Source organism: Chionomys nivalis, chromosome 4, assembly GCF_950005125.1.
Source record: "Chionomys nivalis chromosome 4, mChiNiv1.1, whole genome shotgun sequence".
Lineage (NCBI taxonomy): Eukaryota > Metazoa > Chordata > Mammalia > Rodentia > Cricetidae > Chionomys > Chionomys nivalis.
In genome coordinates, this window is record NC_080089.1 from 61,270,592 (window position 1) to 61,295,955 (window position 25,364).

General features: G+C 39.5%; 1 protein-coding gene across 2 annotated transcripts in view; it reads right to left on the minus strand.

Moving 5' to 3' along the window:
- Positions 1-23,316, minus strand: part of Glce (glucuronic acid epimerase) — a 68,617-nt gene extending 45,301 nt beyond the window's left edge. The window contains exon 1 of one of the 2 annotated variants that reach the window (XM_057767682.1): positions 23,143-23,316. The gene's annotated coding sequence lies outside the window, so the exon portion shown is untranslated. Of the gene's footprint in view, positions 1-22,439; positions 22,538-23,142 lie in introns of those variants that run through there. The other variant, XM_057767683.1, reaches the window with a different exon arrangement.
- Positions 23,317-25,364: the final 2,048 nt, after the last annotated feature.

The window sequence follows — 25,364 nt, forward strand, 5'->3', positions numbered from 1 at the left end:
TACAGGTACATATGGCAAAGAACAGAGAAGGCCTCTCGCTGCAGGCAGTCTGAGAAGAAATGAATCATGCCAACCAGTGTAGGAATAAGCTAGGAAGCAGATCCTTCTACAACAAAATTGCCCATTCCCTTTAATCTTTTTAACATTGCTAGAAATCAGTCCAGGGCCATGCCCATGGTAGGTAGTTGCTCTACCACCTAACTATATACTCAGCCTTTCCCACTCTCTCTCGAAACCACACTGATCAGGCTCTTTTTCCAAACTCTGCCTAATGTTCTCCACATTACTAATTAAAATGACCAATTCCCAGTTTATTTTTACTTTATCCATGAGCAGCAGCTAACAAAATTAACCTCATCCTGGAAGCACACAACTCCCAGAATATCAGCTCTACTAGCTTTATTTCATTCTCCTTAGTTGGTTCCCCATCTCTCTACCTGAGCCCTGGAGTTCAGGTCTTGGATCTCTCCTCTTGCACCTATGCTTACTCCCGAAGAAGTCTCCTCCAGACTTTAAATATCTACCATCTACAAACTGACATATTCCAAATTATTTACAGTCTGATCTTCTCTCCACAACTGCTCTCTAATATACACAATTACCTACTGAGCACATTTTACTTGCACATTTAATATGCATTTAAGTTCAAAATTAAAGCCTTTGATTAGCTTTAGCACAACCCCATCACACATAGCCTCCTCCAGAGCTAGTCTTCCCTGTTAACAACACCAAATTTCCAGTTGCACAGACCAAAAACCTCAGTTATCTCTGTTTCTTGCTTCTTTCTACCCCACCTCTAATCCTTTAGTTGTTGGTTTTACTTAAAATCTAACCTCTTAAAAAAAAAATCCAGTTATGAGTAAAAAATGTCCATCTCCATCTCTTTTGATTGATTTTAGTTTGAAGTCAACTTTCTTAGAAATTAGTATGGCCACACCTGCTTGTTTCTTAGGTCCGTTTGCTTGATAAACCTTTTCCCAGCCCTTTACTCTGAGTAGATGTCTGTCTTTGTGGTTGAGGTGTGTTTCTTGTAAGCAGCAGAATGTTGGATCCTGTTTTCGTATCCAATCTCTTAGCCTGTGCCTCTTTATAGGTGAGTTGAGTCCATTGATATTAAGTGATATTAATGACCAGTGGTTGTTAACTCCGGTCATTTTTCCTTTCTTTCTTTCTTTTCTTTGGTAGTAGAGTTTGTGTGTTTCCCTTCTTCAAGTTGTGCTGGTGAAGGGTCTTTAGATGTCTGAGTTATTGTGGGCATTGTTGGACTCCTTGGTTTGTGATTTTCCTTCAATTACTTTCTGAAGGGCTGGATTTGTGGCTACGTATTGTTTAAATTTGTTTTTATCCTGGAAAACTTTGTTTTCTCCATTTATAGTGAACGAAAGCTTGGCTGGGTATAGTAGTCTGGGCTTGCATCCATGGTCTCGTAGTTTCTGCAGTATATCTATCCAGGACCTTCTGGCTTTCATGGTTTCCATAGAGAAATCAGGTGTAAGTCTGATAGGTTTACCTTTATAGGTAACTTGACCTTTTTCCTTTGCAGCTCTTAATATTCTTTCTTTATTCTGTATGTTTTGTGTTTTGATTATTATATGACGAGGAGATGTTTTTTTTTGATCCAGTCGATTTGGTGTTCTGTATGCTTCTTGGACCTTCAAAGGAATATCTTTCTTAAGGTTGGGAAAGTTTTCTTCTATAATTTTATTAAATATATTTTCTGGACCATTGAGCTGTACTTCTTCTCCTTCTTCTATCCCTATTATTCTTAGGTTTGGTCTTTTTATTGTGTCCCAGATTTCCTGAATGTTTTGTGATGAGAATTTGTTGGTTATGCTGTTTTCTTTGATGAGAGTGTTTATTTTCTCTATGGTATCTTCAGTGTCTGAGATTCTTTCTTCTATCTCTTGTAATCTGTTGGTGGTACTTGTCTCTGTAGTTCCTGTTCGTTTATTCAAATTTTCCATCTCCATCCTTCCCTCGGTTTGTGTTTTCTTTATTACTTCCACTTCGTTCTTCAAGTCTTGAACCGTTTCCCTTACCTGTTTGATTACTTTTTCTTGTTTCTCTTGGTTTTCTTGGGTATCTTTGAGATATTTATTCATTTCCTCTACCTTTTTGTTTGTAATCTCTAATTGGTTGTGGCAGTTTTTCACCTCCTGTTTAAGGTCCTCTATTATTTTCATAAAATTCACTTTTGAGTCGAATTCTTCTAATTCTTCTGTATTAGGGTTTAGACTTCTCATTTCGGGATTCCTGGATCCTGGTGATGTCACGTTGCCTTTCAAGTTGTTGGGGGAACAGGAACAATTCACCAGGATGAAATCTCAATCCTGAATATATATGCCCCTAATATAAAAGCACCCACTTATGTAAAAGAAACGTTACTAAAACTCAAGGCAGTCATCAAACCACACACACTAATAGTAGGAGATTTCAACACTCCTCTCTCACCAATGGACAGGTCAATCAAACAGAAACCTAACAGAGAAATAAGAGGATTAAGGGAGGTAATGAATCAAATGGACTTAACAGACATCTATAGAACATTCCACCCAAATAGGAAAGAATATACCTTCTTCTCTGCAGCTCATGGAACCTTCTCGAAAATAGACCACATACTCGGTAACAAAGCAAACTTACACAGTTACAAAAAAATATCGGTAACCACCTGTGTCTTATCAGATCACCATGGATTAAAGTTAGAATTCAACAACAATGCTATCCCCAGAAAGCCTATGAACTCATGGAAACTGGACAGTCAACTACTGAACCTCACCTGGATCAAGGAAGAAATAAAGAAAGAAATTAAAGTCTTTCTTGAATTCAATGAAAACGAAGACTCAACATACTCAAACCTATGGGACACTATGAAAGCAGTGCTAAGAGGAAAATTCATAGCATTAAGTGCCCACTTAAAGAAAACGGAGAAAGCACACATTGGAGACTTAATAGCCCACCTGAAAGCTTTAGAAAAAAAAGAAGCAGACTCACCTAGGAGAAGTAGAAGACTGGAAATAATCAAATTGAGGGCTGAAATAAACAAAATAGAAACACAGAAAACAATCCAAAGAATCAATGAAACAAAAAGCTGGTTCATGGAGAAAATCAATAAGATTGATAAACCCCTATCCAAACTAATCAAACGGCGGAGAGAGAATACGCAAATTAACAAAATCAGAAACGAAAAGGGAGACATAACCACAGACTCAGAGGAAATTCAGAGAATCATTAGATCTTACTACAAAAATCTGTATGCCACAAAATTGGAAAATGTTATAGAAATGGACACTTTTTTAGATAAGTACCATATACCAAAGTTAAACCAGGACCAGGTGAACAATCTAAATAGACCTGTTAGTCGCGAAAAATTAGAAGTTGTTATAAAAAACCTCCCCACCAAAAAAAGCCCAGGTCCAGATGGCTTCAATGCAGAATTCTACCAGAACTTCCAAGAAGACCTAATACCTATACTCCTTAATGTATTTCACAATATTGAAACAGAGAAGTCATTGCCAAATTCCTTTTATGAAGCTGAAGTTACTCTGATACCAAAACCACACAAAGACACAACCAAGAAAGAGAACTACAGGCCAATCTCACTCATGAACATCGACGCAAAAATACTCAATAAAATACTGGCAAACCGAATCCAAGAACACATCAGAAAAATTATCCATTATGATCAAGTAGGCTTCATCCCAGAGATGCAGGGCTGGTTTAACATACGAAAATCTATCAATGTAATCCATCATATAAATAAACTGAAAGAAAAAAACCATATGATCATTTCATTAGATGCTGAAAAAGCATTTGACAAAATTCAACATCCCTTTATGATAAAGGTCTTAGAGAGATTAGGAATACAAGGGTCGTTCCTAACTATAATAAAAGCTATTTATAGCAAGCCGTCAGCTAACATCAAATTAAATGGAGAGAAACTCAAAGCTATTCCACTAAAATCAGGAACACGACAAGGTTGTCCACTCTCTCCATACCTCTTTAATATAGTGCTTGAAATTCTAGCAATAGCAATAAGACAACATAAGGGGATCAAAGGGATTCAAATCGGAAAGGAAGAAGTTAAACTTTCATTATTTGCAGACGATATGATAGTGTACATAAGCGACCCCAAAAACTCCAGCAAAGAACTCCTTCAGCTGATAAACACCTTTAGTAGCGTTGCAGGATACAAGATCAATTCCAAAAAATCAGTTGCCCTCCTATACACAAAGGATAAGGAAGCAGAGATGGAAATCAGAGAAGCATCACCCTTCACGATAGCCACAAATAGCATAAAATATCTTGGGGTAACCCTAACCAAGGAAGTAAAGGATCTATTTGACAAGAACTTTAAGTCAATGAAGAAAGAAATTGAGGAGGATACCAGAAAATGGAAGGATCTCCCTTGCTCTTGGATAGGGAGGATCAACATAGTAAAAATGGCAATTCTACCAAGGGCAATTTATAGATTCAATGCAATCCCCATCAAAATCCCATCAAAATTCTTCACAGATCTTGAGAGGACAATAATCAACTTTATATGGAGAAACAAAAAACCCAGGATAGCCAAAACAATCTTATATAATAAAGGATCGTCTGGAGGCATTACCATCCCTGACCTCAAACTCTATTACAGAGCCTCAGTATTGAAAACAGTTTGGTATTGGCATAAAAACAGAGAAGTCGACCAATGGAACCGAGTAGAAGACCCTGATTTTAACCCACAAACTTATGAACACCTAATTTTTGATAAAGGAGCTAAAAGTATTCAATGGAAAAAAGAGAGCATCTTCAACAAATGGTGCTGGCAGAACTGGTTGTCAACGTGTAGAAGAATGAAAATAGATCCATATCTATCACCATGCACAAAACTCAAGTCCAAATGGATTAAAGACCTCAATATTAGTCTGAACACACTGAACCTGATAGAAGAAAAAGTTGGAAGTACTCTACAACATATGGGTACAGGAGATCACTTCCTACGTTTATCCCCAGCAGCACAGACATTAAGGGCAACATTGAATAAATGGGACCTCCTGAAACTGAGTAGCTTCTGTAAAGCAAAGGACACTGTCACTAAGACAAAAAGGCAACCCACTGACTGGGAGAAGATCTTCACCAACCCTGCAACAGACAAAGGTCTGATCACCAAAATATATAAAGAACTCAAGAAACTAAACTTTAAAATGCTAATGAACCCAATAAAAAAATGGGGCACTGATCTGAACAGAGAATTCTCAACAGAAGAAATTCAAATGGCCAAAAGACACCTAAGGTCATGCTCAACCTCCTTAGCGATAAGGGAAATGCAAATTAAAACAACTTTGAGATACCATCTTACACCTGTCAGAATGGCTAAAATCAAGAACACCAATGATAGCCTTTGCTGGAGAGGTTGTGGAGAAAGAGGCACACTCATTCATTGCTGGTGGGAATGCAAACTTGTGCAACCACTTTGGAAATCAGTGTGGCGATTTCTCAGGAAATTTGGGATCAACCTACCCCAAGATCCAGTAATACCACTATTGGGAATATACCCAAGAGATGCCACATCAAATAACAAAAGTATCTGTTCAACTATGTTCATAGCAGCATTGTTTGTAATAGCCAAAACCTGGAAACAACCTAGATGCCCTTCAATGGAGGAATGGATGAAGAAAGTGTGGAATATATACATATTAGAGTACTACTCAGCAGTAAAAAACAATGACTTCTCGAATTTTGCGTGCAAATGGATGGAAATAGAAAACACTATCCTGAGTGAGGTATCCCAGACTCAAAAAGAGGAACATGGGATGTACTCACTCATAATCGGTTTCTAGCCATAAAATAAAAGACATTAAGCATATAATGTGTGATCCTATAGAAGCTAAATAAGAAAGTGAACCCAAAGAAAATCATATAGTCATCCGCATGGAGAGGGGGAAGTAGACAAGATTCCAGGGCAAAAACTGGGAACTTGCGGGTGAGGTGGCATGGGGCAAAGGGGAAATGGGATGAGAAATATGAGAAGGGGAGGATGGGAGGAGCTCGGAGGATTGGGATGGTTGGGATATAGGAAGGATGGATACGGGAGCAGCGAAGTATATATCCTATCTAAGGGAGCCATCTTAGGGTTGGCAAGAGACTTGACTCTTGAGGGGTTCGCAGGTGTCCAGGAATATGTCCCCAGCTGGTACCTTGGGCAACTAAGGAGAGGGAACCTGAAATGACCCTATCCTATACTGATGAATATCTTGCATATCACCTTAGAACCTTCATCTGGCGATGGATCGAGGTAGAGACAGAGTCTCAATTTGGAGCAACGGTCTGAGCTCTTAAGGTCCAAATGAGGAGCAGAAGGAGGGAGAACATGAGCAAAAAATCAGGACCACGAGGGATGCACCCACCCACTGTGACAGTGGAACTGATTTATTGGGAGCCCACCAAGGCCAGCTGGTCTGGGTCTGAATAAGCATGGGTTGATTCCGGACTCTCTGAGCATGGCGGTCAATGAAGACTGATGAGAAGCCAAGGACAATGGCACTAGGTTTCGATCCTAATACATGAACTGGCTTTGTGGGAGCTTAGCCTGTTTGGACGCTCACCTTTCTGGACGTAGATAGAAGGACCTTGGTCTTCCCGCAGGGCAGGGAATTTGGACTGCTCTTCAGTATCGAGAGGGAGGGGGAATGGAGTGGGGGGAGGAGAAGAGGAGTGGGGATAGGGGGAGGGAAGTGGGGGGAGGGCAATATTTGGGAGGAGGGGAGGGAAATGGGAAATGGGGAGCAGGTGGAAATTTTAATTAAAAAAGAATAAAAATAAATAAATAAGTAAAAAAAAAAATCCACTGCTATGAGGCTCACATGGATTATTGCAATATTCTCCTAAACTGTCTTTCTGCCTTGAACCCTCAAGTCTGTTACCATTAATAATTAAGTCATGTGGTCACTGTGTTCAAAACTTCCTAATGGCATCATTCTCAGTCAAAAGGCAAAGTCCCAAACAAATTCTCTCATTTCCCTGACCTCTACGGCTCTCTCCAGATCTGATTCTAATTCACTGAAGTGGCTATTTTCTTCCTTGGACACTCTAGGCACACTTTCCACAGACAATTGTAGAAATGAGCTGCGGGCAGGCCTGATTTTTGTCTCCCAGCTCCCTGCCACCGGCTAGCTTTACTCAAAATAATTACACAGAAACTGTATTCTTTTAAACACTGTCTGGCCCATTATATCTAGCCTCTTACTGGCTAACTCTCACATCTTGACTAATCCATTTCTAATAATCTGTGTGGCTTACCGGGAAGGATTCTAGCCTACGCCCATCTTGGGCCGGAGCTTCATTGTATCTGTCCTGGAGAGGAGAGGCATGGCGTCTGCCTCACTTCCTCTTCCTACCAGCATTCTGTTCTGTTTACTCCACCCACCTATGTTCTAACCTATCAGGCCAAGCAGTTTCTTTATTAATTAACCAATGAAAGCAACAGATTGATATATGACACTCCCACATCAGACAATACACTCACTATACCTGGTAATGGCAATGTTCTTTCCTGAGTTACCCATATAGATTATTCCTTTGGGTCTTCACTCAATAGTCACTTTCTCAAGCCTGCCTACCTCCAATCCCTGTGTCTCTCAACCCTCTACACATTCCCTTTCTCTCCTTTTTCTCTGTAGTATTTACTGCTAATACACTGTATTTTATCTTATATTTTCTAACTCCATCCATTAGAATGTAAACACCATAAAAAGCATGTCTTTAAAAATGAATATATAAATAGGATAGGTTCCCTCGCTGACCTATGTCAATATGGCAAAATAATGTGAGTAACTTCAAAGGTACCAAAATATTATATTCATATTTCAATCATTGATTTACATTCTGACAAGTTTATCTCCCTAGCTATCATTCTAACATTATGTTAAGTTAAAGTGCATTCTCCTGAATACATACATACTAATTAGAAGAGGAATCAGTTCAGAATCAACCAACAAGCAACCAGATTGTTAAAAAAAATAATTTTCCAGGTACAAGGAGATGGCTCATTGGTAAAAGGGCATGAAGACCTGAGTTTGAATCCTTAGCGCGCGCGCGCACACACACACACACACACAAACACACACACACACATATATATATAGCCAGGTGGGGCTGGAGAGATGGCTCAGTGGTTAAGAGCATTGCCTGCTCTTCCAAAGGTCCTGAGTTCAATTCCTGGCAACCACATGGTGGCTCACAAGCATCTGTAATGAGGTCTGGTGCCCTCTTCTGGCCTGTAGACATACACACAGACAGAATATTGTATACATAATAAATAAATAAATATATATATATATATATATATATATATATATATATATATATATATATATATATATATATTTAAAAAGCCAGGTATGGCTGTGCATGCCTGTAATACTAGCATTGGAGGACAGAGAGTCAGAAAAAGCCCAAGAGCTCTCTGGTCAGTTACCTTACCCCAAATTTTGAGTATGGTTTGGAGACAGGTGGGAAGAGTCGTACACGAAGACACCCCATATGCTGCCCTGGCCTTGGCATGTGTGCATATAGGAATACATACCCACACACTCACAAACATGTACCACATACACAATGCATACATATGTACACAACAATAATAATTTTCTATTGATAATCCAAGGTGGAAATTTCACATACAATATGTCACAGAATTCAGCAATTTAAAGATATTATAGACTAGGAATTAAAAGAGATGCACATTTTCAAATAATTTTTTTTTTTTAAAAAAGGAACCTTTAGCGGTATTTAATTCTTTCACATTGAGTTACATCTTCTGTCAAAGACACACTGGTATTTACATTTGTTTTCTAATCTAGACATTATTTTCATTTTCTTTTTCTAAATCATCAGCAATAAAAGGAATACAATATTTAGATGAGAAACTAAGTCCACAATTAAAAACAAGACTTAATCAAGCTGAGCTAATTTTATAAAGTTTTTACACTTGTGTTGTAGTATTACACATTTCCGAAAGCACATTCACACTTTCGCTATGATCTTCATATTGACAGGTAGGGCAGACAGTACCACATCTTCCCATACCTTCCAAATACACATGATATTTTACAGAAGGAAAAATAAGGCTTAGGCTTAACTAGTTTGCTCAAAATTACAAAGTTATATACGGTCAAGTTGAACTATAATTGACTGGGTTTGTTGTTGTTTAGTTTAAGCCTATTGTTTTCTACCCCAACATATGCCATTACTCAATGACTAAGGACACGGCCACACAGATCCACTCAATTTCCTTTAGGAGTGGAGATTTTCATATTCCTATATGTATCCCAACATTACTATATCAAAACTTTTATCCTCTAAAATCTTTTCCTTCAGTTTTATCCATCACAGCAAGCTCTATCTTTCTGGTACTCATGCTTAACCTCCCACTTATTCTCGTTCTCTGTACCCTGCTTTCTCACCTTGTCAACAAATACTGCTGACCTTATGCAGTTACTTATTACCACTATGTGACCTAACAGCCTCTCACCTAGATGAGCACAACAGTTTCCTAAAGGTTTGGCTGTTTCTGTTCTTGTTCACCTTTGGTCACTCCTCCCAAAGTGGAAAGTTTTTTAAAGTTCAGTCATATCGCTATTCTGTTCAAATCCATCCTTCCTTATCCCTTACACTAAAAGCTAATATCCACAGTCACCGTGGTAGTTTGAATGTAACTGGTCCCCATATTTTATAAGGAATGGTACTATTAGGAGGTATGGATTTATTGGAGTAGGTGTGGTCTTGTTGGAGGAAGTGTGTCACTGTGGAGGGTGGGCTTTGAGGTCTCCTTTGCTCAAGCTGCTCCCTGTGTTACAAGTCAACTTCCTGTTGCCTGTAAGATGTAGGACTCTCAGCTACTCCAGCACATCTGTCTGTATGCTACCATGCTCCCCATCATGACAATGGACTGAACCTCTGAACTGTAAGAGAGCCACTCCAATTAAATGTTTTCCTTATAAGAGTTGTCATGGTCATGGTCTCTCTCCACAGCAATAAAACCCCTAAAACAGTCACCCTTTAAGATCTTGCTTGACCACCTTTCTGGGCTCATCCTCTATTACTATCACTCCATTTCAATGATAGGTTTCGTTTAACTACCTCCAGCATGTTCCAGCCAGCCCTGGGCCTCCAATACCCTGTACTGTCTGCATACATCATTCACTGACTGCCTTTCTGCTGTTTAAAAGTCACCTTGTCAGTGACTCTTCCTAAGGAGCCTCTGAACAAGTGCAACTCTTCCCCACGCTCTCCTTCCTATTTTCTCTTCATCACTTACCATCAAACACACTTTATGTCTTTTTATCCTTAAGGTTGCATCTAAAATGTATGTTTTATAAAGACAGAAATTTTTGCCTATTTTGTTCACTGGTGTATTTCTAGGACCTACAGTCGTGACTGGCATTATACAGTCATACACATATTTGATAAATGAGTAAAATCATAACCTTCTTTCAGATGAAATTATCAACAAAACAAACATAATATTGAAAGGGGCCATGGAAAGTTCTCAATTTTCTTATTTTATAAACCTAGTTAAGAATGGCAGTTAATGCAGAATCAGAATTACTGATCAGTCTTTTTTAATCTTTAGCCCCTTAGAAACGCTTAAATATAAATTAGTCAATCACAGACACTGTTACAGCAATGTGAAATGAACAAAGAAACCATCTTTTACTCTTTGTATAGGCTTGTTTATAAATCTCCATTATATTTTCTGTAAACTATGTGCTTTTAGGGGGCTGGAGAGATGGCTTAGAGTTAAGAATATTCATTGGTTTTCCAGAGGACCTGGATTTGATTGCCAGCACCTACATGGCAGCTCCCAAGCATCTACTACTCCAGTTTCAGATGACCCAATACCCTTTTCCAGCCTCCCAGGCAGGCACCAGGCATTCATAGTGCAGATATACCTTCAGGCAAATTACCTACACACTTACTAATAATACATTTTTAAAAAAGTATATACCTTTTAAAGCCTGAGATTAGGATGATGGATATGACTATACAAAGATGATCCAGAGATTTGTGTGTGGGGGGGGGTGAAGGAACAGTTGTATATGCTGACTATGGTAATGACTGCAAAACTAATGTGATAAAATTTGGTCTTTATAATACATAAATACAAAATACATGTAAACAATGATGTAATCCTTGGAAAGTATGCAGACAGCATCATGTCAGTGTCATGGTTTTCATACTGTACTAGAATGATATATAATGCTATATATACATACACACACACACACACACAATACCAGGAGTAATGGTAAATGGGACTTCTCTGTATCAAGGCTGCAACTTCCTAAGGATCTATAAATGTTTCAACATTTAAACACAAACACAGAGCCACTGAAGCAGTATGAATAGAGACACGAACGAGTGTAGCATCTCAGACTTTCAATTTTCAAGTCCTTTTTCTTCAGTCCTATAGAAGAGATTACTCCTTTTTATACATATTCTTTAAGTAGATGCACAGTGAATAATAAATGTTTCACTGTATGCATATAGATGTACACTCACACATATATAATTAATTTTCTTATACTAATGCTGATATGCCATAAACATGCAGTTCCCCATTCCCACAATCTGAAGAGTGAAGCCAGGCATGATGGTACATCAGGGGGTCAAGGTAGTCATAGCTCTTTGAGTTCAAGGCCAGCCTGGACTAAACAAGTTCCATTCCAGTTAGGATATATAGGGAGATATTGTCTTTAAAAAAGTGTCTGAAAATAATCCCAGGCATTAACACTCCTATTTTTCATTTTATGGCTATATGACACTTCGTTGTGTCATTATTTTTAAACCAGATCATATTAAGAGCCATTTATGGCTTTTGATAATATAATTAATACTAAAACGAACAAAGGAAAATCCTTTAAAATGACTAAATTAAAAAGCATGAACATTTATCATTTTAGTAAGTCAACTTACTAAAGAAATTGCGCATGCACCCATTCCTGCCCATGGTACATAAGAAGAATTCTACACATTCTTGTCATACTGCTTAATCTTTGTCAATGTGGTAAGTGAAAATTGTCCTTGTTTAAATCTGTACTTTGACAACAGAAATTACCTGTTTTGTTTTCTTGGTTTGGTTTGTGCTCTCTGCAACCAGGCCTCACTCTGTAGCAAAAACTAGCCTCCATATCGCAATCCTCTCAGTAGCCTGAGGGCTGGGATTATAGACATGTGCTACCTTGCCCGGTTCAGAATAATTTCTTTCAAAGAGCACTTATGTGTGTCAAGGATTGCTATGAGAGCTTCCTGTATAACTCATCTAATTCTCGTAACATTCCTTTGAGGAAGAATTAATATGTTTTAATTTTATTCATGAAACCACAAAGTAGTTTTTAAAAACTTGATATTTAAGATTACACTTCAAGTGAGAAAATGTACAAACCCAAGCATTCTTATCTTGACGTCTAAACAAGAAAAACAATATCATAAGGCTTTTTAGCTTTCGGCTGGTGTGATGACTCATCAGTGCATAAAGCTTTACCTCCATGAGCCCCATGGCCACAGCCCTAAGACTACTGCCAAATACTCCATGGAACACCAGAGATCCTTCTTCCCCAACTCCCCTGTTCTCTGGGGCCTTCCATTGCACCGGTGTCTGCTGTTTGGTGCAGGGAAGGAGGGAGGAGGAAGAAGAAGAAAGAAGGAAGAGGAGGAAAAGGAGAAGCAGCAGCAGCAGATCAGCAATGTAAAAACAGCTTTTATTTGTAGTCTATATTGCAGTGTGAAAAAGGACTTTAAAAGAAGTTTCCTGGAAAACTACCAGATCACACTAGTATTTAACTCCCATTAAGATATAATAATGTATGTGACGATGAAAATATAACCTTATGCCATATTTGGCTTTTCCAGTGACTGAATCACCCAGCTGTCATTAGTACAATTACGTTAATATATGCTAGAAATTTGGCTTCTAAATATGAGCAAATAAATATAGTGTTACATGATAGTATAACACAACATTATACACCTAGTTCTGATATTTTTCTAGTAGATGTATGCTCAGCAAATTCACACAAGATATTTTATTTTTAAATTTTAAGTAAAATAGTAACTGAAGAATAGCAATTTGCATTGCAGGGATACCTGACACACACCCACAACCCTACCCCGCTTCCACCCCAGATGAAGTAGCAACAAAATCTTCTCATAGTGGAAGCCATTAGAGTCACTGAAGGCAAAGAGTGCTCTTACACTTGTCCCATGTTCTCCCTGAGTAAAAGTCAATGGTAATAGATGACAATAGCGTTTTGATTTTAAGGCAGGCTAAGTGGTGACTCCCCATTAAGCATGATAAAGAATTTACAGGGAGTAGAGGATCAACTGATGACTGTAAACTAACTTCTACTACAGCTCAATTATAGACATATTTCTCAAACACACTAAAATACATTCTATCTTTTTCACTAAATTATTTGTTTATACTAGTATGACAAGGTAAAAAAAACAAAAGACAAAGACACTGGCATGCACAGAGAAACAATCAAAAACGAGGAAGGCTGATCAACAGGGAAAGCGCTTACAACGAAGCCCCTGACAACACACAAGGTGGAAGGAGAGAACCAACTCCTAAAGGTTGTCTTCTGAACACCCCCACGGTGGGTACATGGATACCCCCATAAACCACACACACCTCCTACACAATAAGTAAATGTAATCAAAAATGTTAATTGTGGGAGGATAATATTAAGAACATAGGGATGAACTAAGTCTGGTAGACACACCTTGATCACAGCTATTAAGGAGACGGAAGCAGGAGGATCGCATTTCTTTTTAATATAATAGTTAACAAACCATAAGGCCTAATTTCAGAGACCGATAAGTACAGATTTCCCTATTAATATGTGATATTAGATAAATTCATAAATGTTACAAGTAAATGAAAGTAAGTGCCTAAGAGAAAGTTTTGGCAACTGGCATTATAGTTGATGAAGAAATTTTTAAAATAACAATAATTACAAAACCAGGTTGGAACTGGAAAGCTCCTTAAAGAAGCAAGCACTACGCAGCAGGTGTTTTAATGCGCATGAAGAAAAGAGTTCTTTACTTTCATTTAAACTGCTGAGAAGGTCTTCATTATGAAGCAAAACCCCATCTACCCCCTCTAACCTTCATTCTTGTCCCTACTTACCTCCTCTGGGAATGCAAGGTATGTTTAATCCTCTGAGTACCATTTAAGTTTGTATGTTTCACAAAATTACAGACTTGAGTCAGGAAGCACCTTAGACATTATCCAAGTACCCAAATTAAAAAGCATTACCACTGTCCCGCTGAAGTCTTTCTTCCTGGATGAACAACATGAAACATCTTGATTACTTTCCAAGTATCTGTTTCAAAACATCTTTCCTTTATGATTGTTCTCCAAATAAATTACTAATGTCCTCTTTAAAATATGGCAAAGAGAATTAAAAACCTAAGCTAATGCAAAAAAGAAAATGATAATAAATATGTTCTAGACAACAGACAAATCAATGGAGTTGAAGTAGATGTTAACTTTGAGATAGTTAAACCACAGACACATTACCTTCAAACAAGAAGTCACACTCAAGTTAGAAACTGTGTCTCAAAACAACAACAAAAATTGAACATTAAAAAAATGTATGAACATTTTCTACCTCTAACAAATTCTTTTTGTAAAACTCCCCCAAATATTACAAATTTCTATTAGGTATAAATTCCTTCAGAGGCCCCACCACTTTATTATCCATTTTGAACAGGATACATAAATTCCAGTAAACAGGACACCTGATATTATTCCTACTGATCTTGAGTCACACAAGATAGTTTTCAGTAAATAAATCATCCCTAAATTTTATTTTTAGAAATAGAGGACTTAAAAAAAACTTACTGACAAAGCAAGTATCTTCTCCCTAAACTATTAAAACACTCTAGAATCCAATTAAAACTCTTTTTGAAAAGGAATATTTTATTATTTATTATTTACTGTGTAGGGATACATGCATTTGTGTCTAAGTGCCTATAAAAGGCCATAAAAGGGTATCAGATTTTCTGAAGCTCGAGTTAGTTGTAAGCCACCTGTCATGGGTGCTGGGAACTGAACTTGGGTCCTTTGCAAGCACTCTTAATTGTTAAGCCATCTCTTCATTCCCCATCTGACTCTTACTGCTCAAACCACTTATTCAGCAATCACATTTAAGTCAAGCTTAAAACAATCTTTGATGTATGATACAAAATTGCTACTATATTACTAGCATGAAAATCTTATAGAAACACATACTTTAAAATGTTTATACCAAGGGCTGATTAGCTTTTTAATTAGGCAAATAAGAGTTTAGGAAAATGATGGCTTTTATTTGCAATTTTTCTACTTCAAACTCTCACTATTAACTAAGAATATCATGAAAATTCTGCTGAAACTTAACTACAAGCAAAGAAATACTAAAATGTCTAATATAGAGTTTTCTCCCTAAATGTTCTTCTGAATACCTTTTGTACTTTAAATAATTTCTTTTAGATATCAACTGTCTAACTTTTTAAAATTGGCTTTCCTTCTAAGAATAGTACTACAGAATCGGTACTATAAACAGAAGGGCTACTGTCAAAGAATTGATCTAATAATAAAAAGAGCTAAGGCCACTTGTCTTATAGAAAATTACTGCCAAATGCTGCCAGACCCTGCTTTTCTTCCTTCTGGGCCACTAGCCAAATACTAATCATTTTTAGACCCTTTCTAATTTTTAGTACACAATATGATATACTATACCACATCTAAACCAGTCAGAATTTTAGATGAATGTTCTCTAAAATTCATCTCATATTCTGGCATATATATATATATATATATATACACACACACACACACACATATGCATGGACACACATGTTACATACATACACACTTATATGCACACACTAACACACGTACACACATACATTACATAGTGTTCCTTATCTACTGGCTTACACTGAAGATTCGGCTAACCCAGGGTTGGAAGTACTGGGGAGAACCATGCACCGAATGAACATGTACAGACTTTTTTCTAATCATTATTTCCCAAACAATAGAATCTAATACCTTTTTGTATAGCTTTTATATTATATTAGGTGCTAATAAGTAACCTAGAGAAGACAACTTGGGCACTATACAACTTTGTATACAAGCCATTATTCATAGATAGTGGTATCTGTGGGGCATCCATAATTAATCCTTGAGCATCCTGTGGAATGGATGCATACACATGAACATCTACTATCTTTAGAAGTACACACAAAAACGAGATTAACAGTAACTGCAGCTGAGACTCAGGCCTTTGAAATTTTATGATTTTGTGATAACCATTCAATAATTTTCTCTGTTTTAGGGGAAAATGAGCCAGGAGTGATGGTACACACTTTTATCTGGGTAGGGTCAGACAGATCTGAGTTGGAGGCCAGCCTGGGTCACACAATGAGCTTTTTAGTTTGAAATAGTCCCTAAGACAATGCTTGAAGAATTCTTTTTAAAATCTTTCTTCTAACTATTTTAAGATTTAATTGTTCTTTTAAAAGTCAATTTAAGCCGGGCGGTGGTGGCGCACGCCTTTAATCCCAGCACTCGGGAGGCAGAGGCAGGAGGATCTCTGTGAGTTCGAGGCCAGCCTGGTCTACAAGAGCGAGTTCCAGGACAGGCTCCAAAGCTACGGAGAAACCCTGTCTCGAAAAAAAAAAAAAAAAAAAAAGTCAATTTATGGCTGGGCAGTGGTGGTGCATGCCTTTAATTCCAGTACTCAGGAGGCAGAGGCAGGTGGATCTCTGTGAGTTCATAGCCAGCCTAGTCTAACAGAGCAAGTTCCAAGAGAGTTAGGGCTACACAGGAAACCCCGTCCAAAGAAAATCAATTTATGATGTTCAATTTCATTATAATCAAAGAAATACAAAGTAAAATCTGTTTATCAAATTAAAAGTTTTTAAAAAATAATATTCAATTCAGGCAGCATAGAAATTGGCATCCTTCCAGAACACTCCAAAGGGAATATGCTCATGCCTCTTTTTCCTATCCTATATATAAGGGTAGAGGGGCTGAGATGAAGGCAAAAGATACAGGCCCAAATAGACTAGCCTTCTTCTAGGCAGATCACCACCTGGACTCTGGATGAGATCATGCAGAGAAGCGACCTACTACAAATACCTCATTGCTAATCTGGAGACCTATATAAAGCCTTTGCAGCTCAGAACCTTGTATGTATACTCTATGGGTGCCTGTATGACAAGTATATTGAAAGTATCTCCTGGTTATAGCCAAGGAATAAATCTACATGCCCGTTAAAACACATGTACAAAACTGTTTTCAGTAGCTGTTTTTCTAACAGCTAAGGACTGCCAACAGTCCAAATATCCAACAACAGAATAGGTACATATGTACACAAAGGTACAATATACAGCAATGAACAAAATTAAACTGTTGCTAATTTTAAAAATTGAATGAAGGTCGGGTGGTGGTGGCGTACGCCTTTCATCCCAGCACTCAGGAGGCAGAGGCAGGCGGATCTCTGGGAGTTAGAGGCCAGCCTGGTTTACAAGAGCTAGTTCCAGGACAGGCTCCAAAGCTACAGAGAAACCCTGTCTCAAAAAAAAAAAAAAAAAAAAAAAAAAGAGAATAAAGCCAGGCAGTGGAGGGAAACACCTTTATTTCCAGCACTTGGGAAGCAGAGGCATATGGATCTCCATAAGTTTGAGCTCAGCCTGGTCTACAGAGTGAGTTCTAGGACAGCCAGCGCTACATGCAGAAACCCTATTTCAAAAAAAAAGGAATCTTACAGACACTAGGCTAAATAAAGAAAACCATTAAAAAAAAAAAACTTGCTTCTTTTTTTTTTTTTTTTCGGTTCAAGAGAAAATCCAATCTAGACTGATGGTGATGAGAAAGGTAAATTACCTTTGGAAAGTACTAAGAAAGAGAATGAAGAAGTTTATGATGTCATAAATGTTCAGTATCTTTACTTGATTGGACGTTATATATATAAAAATTCATTAAGCTACCCATTAGAAAGCATTCCTGCACTAAAAACTAGAACAGTAGTTCTCAACCTGTGGTTGAGGTCACATATCAAATTTTTACATTATGATTCATAACAGTAGCAAAATTACACTTATTATTATTATTTGCTTGTTTGTTTGTTTTTTGAGACAGGGTTTCACTGTAGCTTTGGAGCCTATCCTGGAACTAGCTCTTATAGACAAGGCTGGCCTCGAACTCACTGAGATCCGCCTATCTCTGCCTCCCGATTGCTGGGATTAAAGGCGTGCGCCACCACCGCCAGGCAAAATTACAATTATTTAGTAGCAATGAAATAGTTTTTTGATTGGTGATTGCCACAACATGAAGAACTGTATTAAAGGCAGCATTAGGAAGATTGAGAACCACTGAACTAGAAGATGACTTCATTCAAATACACAGGCACATCCCTTCAGGGAAGTGATTAGGTTTTATGCCCTCTTTGTAACCCTTTTAGTTGGCATACAGTCACATAAGGCACATGGGAGACTACTGGTAAACCTGATACTAATAACTTAGTAATCTGTGAAGAGACTTTTAAAAAAGAAAAAAAGAAAGAAAGAAAGAAAGGAAGAAAGAAAGAAGGAAGGAAAGAGAAGGGAAAAATAACAAGATTAGGGAAGTAGATGAGTAAAGGCACTGTGGTGTCCCCATGACAATGATCCAAGTTCTGGATTTTCTCTGAGCCCTAACCTTAAGACTCTAAGATCCTCAGCATCACTTTTCTTGGAGGGAAAATCAGGAATCATAGTATTCCTTTTAAGTACCAGGGTTTTTGTTTTTCGAGACCAAGTTTCTTTCACTATTTAGCCCAGGATGATTTCAAACTCAAAATCTTGCCCCAGACTCCTCAGTACTGGGCTAATGGGTGTGTATCATCATCATACCTGGTTCAAATAATTGTTTCACACCAGTGTTCACAACTAGTTCAGCAGAAAATATCTTACAAATAGGCTGAGTATGTGACTCTAAGGAAACTACTCAACCACTATTGCATATATAATGTCTTTATGAATATACAGCTCTATTGAAGAGCCCCGCATTATGTTGAAAGCAGTATAAGGATGAATACAGGGGTCAAGCCTAGGGCCAACGATTAGAGAGCTGCTCATTCTACCCAGAATTAAATAAGAACATTACTGCACAGGTATTGTCCAGAGCAAGGGATCAGATACAAAAAACAAGAATGCTAAAAAAAAAACTCCAGTAAGACTGTTGTAAAATGCAAAGCTAAACAATTCTTAATACGAGGCTAAAGCCTACAGCCCTGATATCAGTTTGTGAGTAAGACAAGAGAAGATAATCTAGAGGAAGATGAGTTTAGGAAAGTAGGACAAGTCTGACATGTGAGATTAATTAATCTTGGACACTATGAAGACACTGAGTTTGGCTTCTAGATTTCAAATATGTAAGATGAGATCCAAGTATGTGTAAATAAGCAAGAGGGATTCAAAAATGAACAGTAAATATAAGCCTGGCTTTGAATCCAGAAAAAGAAACAATGTAGCAAACTAATAAACGTAAGAGAATGAATTAGCAAGATGATCAGAGTGAATAACCCAGGGAGATAGGAAGAGGAAGGGCCAGAGAAAAGAAAAAGATCAAAAATGCATAGTGTGAAGTTCAAGAAATAAAAAAAAAAAAAGTCAGTTTTTACAGCAATATGAGAAGGCATGCTAAGAAGAAGAAAGAATCTAACTGAAGAATCTAATGGTTCATTCAGTAAACAGCTCTCATTAGTACAACTGGAGCTTGAGGTTTATGGTGGAGAAAATGCAGATGAGCCGAAGGGATGATGAAAGCCCTTGTAATGACAGAACTAAATCCTGGAGCTAAAGAACAATGGGTGTTAAGTAAGGAGCAATGAGATCCGCATTATGTTGGAAGCAGTATAAGGATAGAATACAGGGGTCAAGCCTAGGGCCAGAATTAAATAAGAACATAACATTATTGCGCAGTATTCTATCACAGAGTAAAGAATCAGATACAAAAAAACCAAAATGCTAAAAACAGTAAGAGTGCTGTAATATGCAAAGCTAAATGACCCAAAGAAAAGTATTTACCTTCATGAATGTATATTCTAGAATTAAATACTATCTATCTCTATAAAGAAGCTTCTGAAATCAGATGTGTAATATATATATATGTAAATTATCTCTCTCTGCTTTTTTGTACATGTTACATTACAGGATCTGTAACACAAAAATGGATGCAGTACAATCCTTGGAACTGAGGTGTGTACAGATTATTGACAGAGTTTCTCTTGCATCCATTATTTACATATACGCTTACACACAGGAACCGAGACCCTGTAACACTAAGAATTATCAAAGTTCACACTATTAGCAGTACAGTGACGACAAGAATGCATGCCATACATTTCTAGAGATTGCTTTAGGGTATGTTATGATTCTAGAATTTTGAATGATAATTCAAAACCCACTTTGGTACTCTCATTTTCAGTACTGTAATAATGAAACTATAAAACCATTTTTATGGTTTATATGCTTCACAAGAAAAACATATCTATTAAATATAACTATATTTGACCAAAGAATAAAATATTGTCCTTAAGTCAACACAAGAGCACTCTCCCACCACACACACACACCCACCCTTACATATAATCAAATAACCAGTATTTTGAAGTGTTTTTAACATTTAGCTGTATGTCTTTTTTATTTTGTTGTGCTCCCCCCATAACTTTTAGGTAACTATCTTTTTTTCATTAGTACAAACAGAAAGATGTGGCAACACTGACAAAAGTCTGAAAAAACTGTATAATCCACAAACTTGCAGTGTTCAAACTGTTTGCATTTTTGGACTTATCTAATTTTCATGTAAGCTGCTCACTGAAATGGATTCAAGGAATGTTCAAGTATGAAATCAGACAGCTCTCTACCACACATCCACCTCCTAAAGACAGCTCCAAACATAATAAGTTCCATTTGTGTTGCTACAGATTTTCTTCATGCTTACATCATAAACACATTTTCAAAGAGACAACATTTACTTAACACCCAAACTCTACTAATCATAATTTAATTTTTGAAAAAATAATTTTGAAGGCAGAGGGCTGACCTGGTTATCACACCAAATGTCAACATTACTTGCAAATTATTTAAGGAATATAATCTGATTCTCAAGGACAGTGTTTTTTCCTCACAACATCAGAATTTAATTTTATTTATTTGTTGCTTCCTTCTCCATGTAGGATGCATTACAGCAATCACTGCACCTCCAATCAGCATCATGCCATCTAGCAGATGAGCCAGTCTTTGCAGATGGGTCCATCTATGAAGTCTGAAAGCTTTTCAAAAAAAGAATTTAATGCTTCAGGATTTTGCCTACTTTGTCATTTGTCTTTCTCTCAAAAAACAGTTTGAAAATGTTGATCTACTTCAATTTTTTAGGCTTTGTTTTCAACCAAATACTTTCTCAATTTTCAGTTTTGATGGACATAAAAGCCGATCCAGTACATTGGTGTGAGAAAATAAAAACCAACCTATCCCATCCCCAAGACCTACTATCATTCAATACATTCTCTTGGTTGCTTTGTCTTATGACTGCAAAATGCAAACCTTCAGTACCTTCTTCCTAACCTTTCTGATTTAAAGGCAAAAGAAATGATCTTTTTAAAAACTGACAAAATGGCAAAGCAAACTTCTTTGCTTCAATCACTCTGCTTACATCATATTTCCTGCACACAGTAATGTGCCTGCTCCACAGTAATGTTTCCTCAGACTAAGATGACATTAGACTGCCTAACCAGGACAACTGTCAGGCAAATGCACAGACACTCTGACACATATTTTTAAATCACTCACGGGCAGATACATAGAAGTCATTTTAAATTCCGCCTAAGTCTGGCAGAGTCATCAAGGACTCTGTAAGATCTAAATTCCAGAAAAACTGATGTACCAGGATTCTCTAAAAGGGCTCGATAGGCCATTCTTAACAGGTTGCCAATGCTGCCTTTGCGGAAATCTGGCTTTGAGACCCTTCTTCCACAAATGCTGTATAGAAAGGACACTTATTGGCAGTATCTGACTGCCTAAGGCTCAGGCAAATTCAGGACACATTAAACCATGCAGGACCATCAAACAGAAAAGTCCAAATCGCACAGCCGTCCCTACTCCAGGAACTAATTCCTCCCTCAACCTTCGGATACTCGCCTCCAAAAAACAAACAACAACAAAACCCCATCCAGACAGCATGTCCAAGTCGGGTATCGCTTCTCCGCTCCGGCGCGTCCCCAAAGGGATCCCGGGGCAAAAAAAAAAAAACAGCAGAACAAACCCACTGTGTCTCCAACTAGGCAACTGCCCCGATCAATCTTCCAACTAAGCACTGAGTCAAACCTCATCTAAAGGAAAGAGACCAGATCGAAACCGTTAGATACCGAAAACCACAAGCAGTGCCGTGGAGTGGTTCCTGAACCCAGGTCTGGCACCCCTGGAGACTCAGAGCCTGCTGAGCCGCGCCCACACGGCGAGATCACTCTCTCCGTCGCCCCAAAAGGACTGGGGACCGTCACGCATAGTTACCGCCCCCCTCTGGGCGAAACAGAAACCCCAATACAGACGCTGGTTTCCCCTGGCTCGCTCCCGCCCCCACCCACACCCACCCAGTCGGTTCCTGCCCGGGAGGGACAGAGGCAGCGCCCTATCACCCCAAGGCGACCTTAAACAAACACTGGTCTCCGGAACCCGGACACCCTCTGCTTTACTTCAGGAATGTCAAGCAGACCCCTCCCCGCTCGTAGCTTCCCGTGCCCTCGGGACCTGGCTAAACTGTATTCTGCGCCCCCCAAGTGCCCGGGATCTTCAGAAATGGTCCCCTCGTCCCGTAACCGCGCGATGCCAGCACACGGGCTCTCAAGACACGGGCAGCGCTCCCGCGACCCTAGAGACCCTGGACTGTCCGGGCGGCCACCCACCCCCACTCCAAAGCCGAAGGAGCTCCGGGACCCCCGGTCCCCGCCGCGTCACCGAGATCCCCGCACTCGGAGCGCCGCGCATCCCCGGGAGCCGCCCCCGTCGCGAGCCCGCCTGCCACGGCCGCCCCGGGTCGCCTCCTAGGCGCGACCTGCCGAGCACCCTCACCTGAGGCGCATCGGCGGACAAGCGGCCCCCAGAGCCCTGAGGAAAACTGAAGTGGGCGGCGGAGACACGGCGGCCCAGGCCTGCGCTGCCGCAGCTCCAGGCTCTCGGCGAAGAAGCGCTCGTGTGAGAGAGCCCGCCCGCTCCGCGCGCTACGGGGCAGCCGAGCCGCCGCCGTGCCCGCGGTTCTTCACGCGAGATCCCAGCCACGGTGAGGGGCGAGGCCATGGAGGGGCGGAGACTCCTCGAGTGACAGCCCCGGAAGCCAGTTAGCAGCGATGCAGGAGGCGGGGCCGCCACGGGGCGGGACTATATTGAAGGGCGGGCCCATGTTGAGAGGCGGAGACTCCTTGAGTGACAGTTCCAGGAACCTGTCAGCGATAGAAGCGCGGGAGGCGTGACTCAAAGCTTACTGCGACCAATTGCAAAAGAGAAAAGGTGGTTCTCCCCGCCTCTCATCAATAACAAGCGGGCAAAAAGGTGTTGCTGACCTGAAGAAGTATCGAGACCTGGGCGTTTGTTTGCAAGGTAGTTTAGGTGACGCGGTTTGGGTTAAGTTTGGACCTGCTCGGCCGCCGTAGAGCGTTCTGCTTTAGCGGAAAAGCTGAATTTGATGCTGGTAAACTGAGGCGCTGTTAGCTTTGTTTATACTGCTATCTGAAGTAAACAGGAAAGTCCCGTCTATCAGCCTGAAGACTTACAGCCTCAGTTTACCCTCGTCTGTCTTCCCCCTTTAATGTAGATTCCCCTATTTTGGCCTCTCACTTTTTTACCTCAAATAAGGCGACATTATCATGGATGCTTCAAGCTCCAACCCAGTACATCTCGTCTAACAAAAGACCCTTCCCATTCATTTGTGCGTTAAACTTAAAGTCTTCTACAAGAGTAGAAACGAAATGTCACTGGAGTGCTAACCTAACAAATCCCCAAATTACACGACAACGTGTATCTCTGCGGACCTAGGGCCCAGCAGTGTTTGGCACAGGCGGGGCATTGAATAAAAGTGAACGGAATGGACGGAAACGGTGCTACTATCAGGACTGGCCTCAGAAATTGGGCTTCCCTAGCCTTTCCTTTACGGTGGCAGCCATTTCTCCAACACTTAAGCCCTTCTCTCATTATTTTGCCTACCCTGTAGTCCTCATCTTCCCCTAACCTCCCTTGTCCACAGTAAAAAGTACCCTAACTCTTACTCAAGGTTAACCCCGCTGTGGTACACTGGATCTCAGCCCGGCCTAGACTGTTGGATCAGCTTCCCCCATTACCAGTGTCTGATTCCTTCCTTCCCCAAACACAAGCAGTAGCTCCTATTCTTCAAACAGAACAAGACTGCCTCACCTGTCCTACCCACTCCAGCTGCCTTATCCTTCCAAGAATCCCGCTCCTTGAGGACGTTGAAGTGGATTTGTGATCTCCACTTTCTCACTGCTTATTTCCCCCACTCCGGTGCTGCTTTTGCCCACACAATCTGCTGCTCTCTCGGCTCCAAAAGACCTCTTTCCTATAATAGACAAATGATCTATTTGATGGGACATTTTCCCCAATGGCCTCTCTGAAGCACAGTGACAATGCTAAGGGTGTCTTCCTTTAGTACCTGCCTGTGCTCTTTTAATTTTATAGCTACCTTTTTTTTTTTAAAGTCCTCTCTCCCAGTTTGAAAATGGTTGAATATTGATGGCCCCTTATCTTATCCCACACCTGTGCATAATAAGAAAAATGTCCACACACCACTGCACACTCTGAGAACCACAAATTGGTTCAGACAAAAGCTGTGAGAAAAAATCCAGAGGGGAGAGAGGCGGCTGTGAAGCTCAAGCTGGGTGGTGAAATAGTAGGTTGGCCTTTATAAATGAGAGGCAGAAATGGAAGCCTTTCAGAGAAAAATAATATGAACCAGAATAAAGATAAAAGCCCTTGAGCTGAGCCTGGCTGCAGGCTGGACAGTTCGGTACATAGAGATTCGTAGGCGGGGGAGAGGGGAAAGATCAGAAAGAAGCCAGACAGTCAAAGGCTACCAAGCCATGGTAATTGGAGCTGATTTGGAGTTAAATGGAAAACTTGAACTGATCCCAATATGTATAGGAGCTCTGAGGAAGCTAGGCACGGAAGCACTTCTACCCAATGTCTACATATATAAAAAAACATAAAACAAGCTAACATACTGTGAAATTTTAAACGGCATACCCTTTTGCCTTAACAAATATACTGAGTAAATATCTTGGATG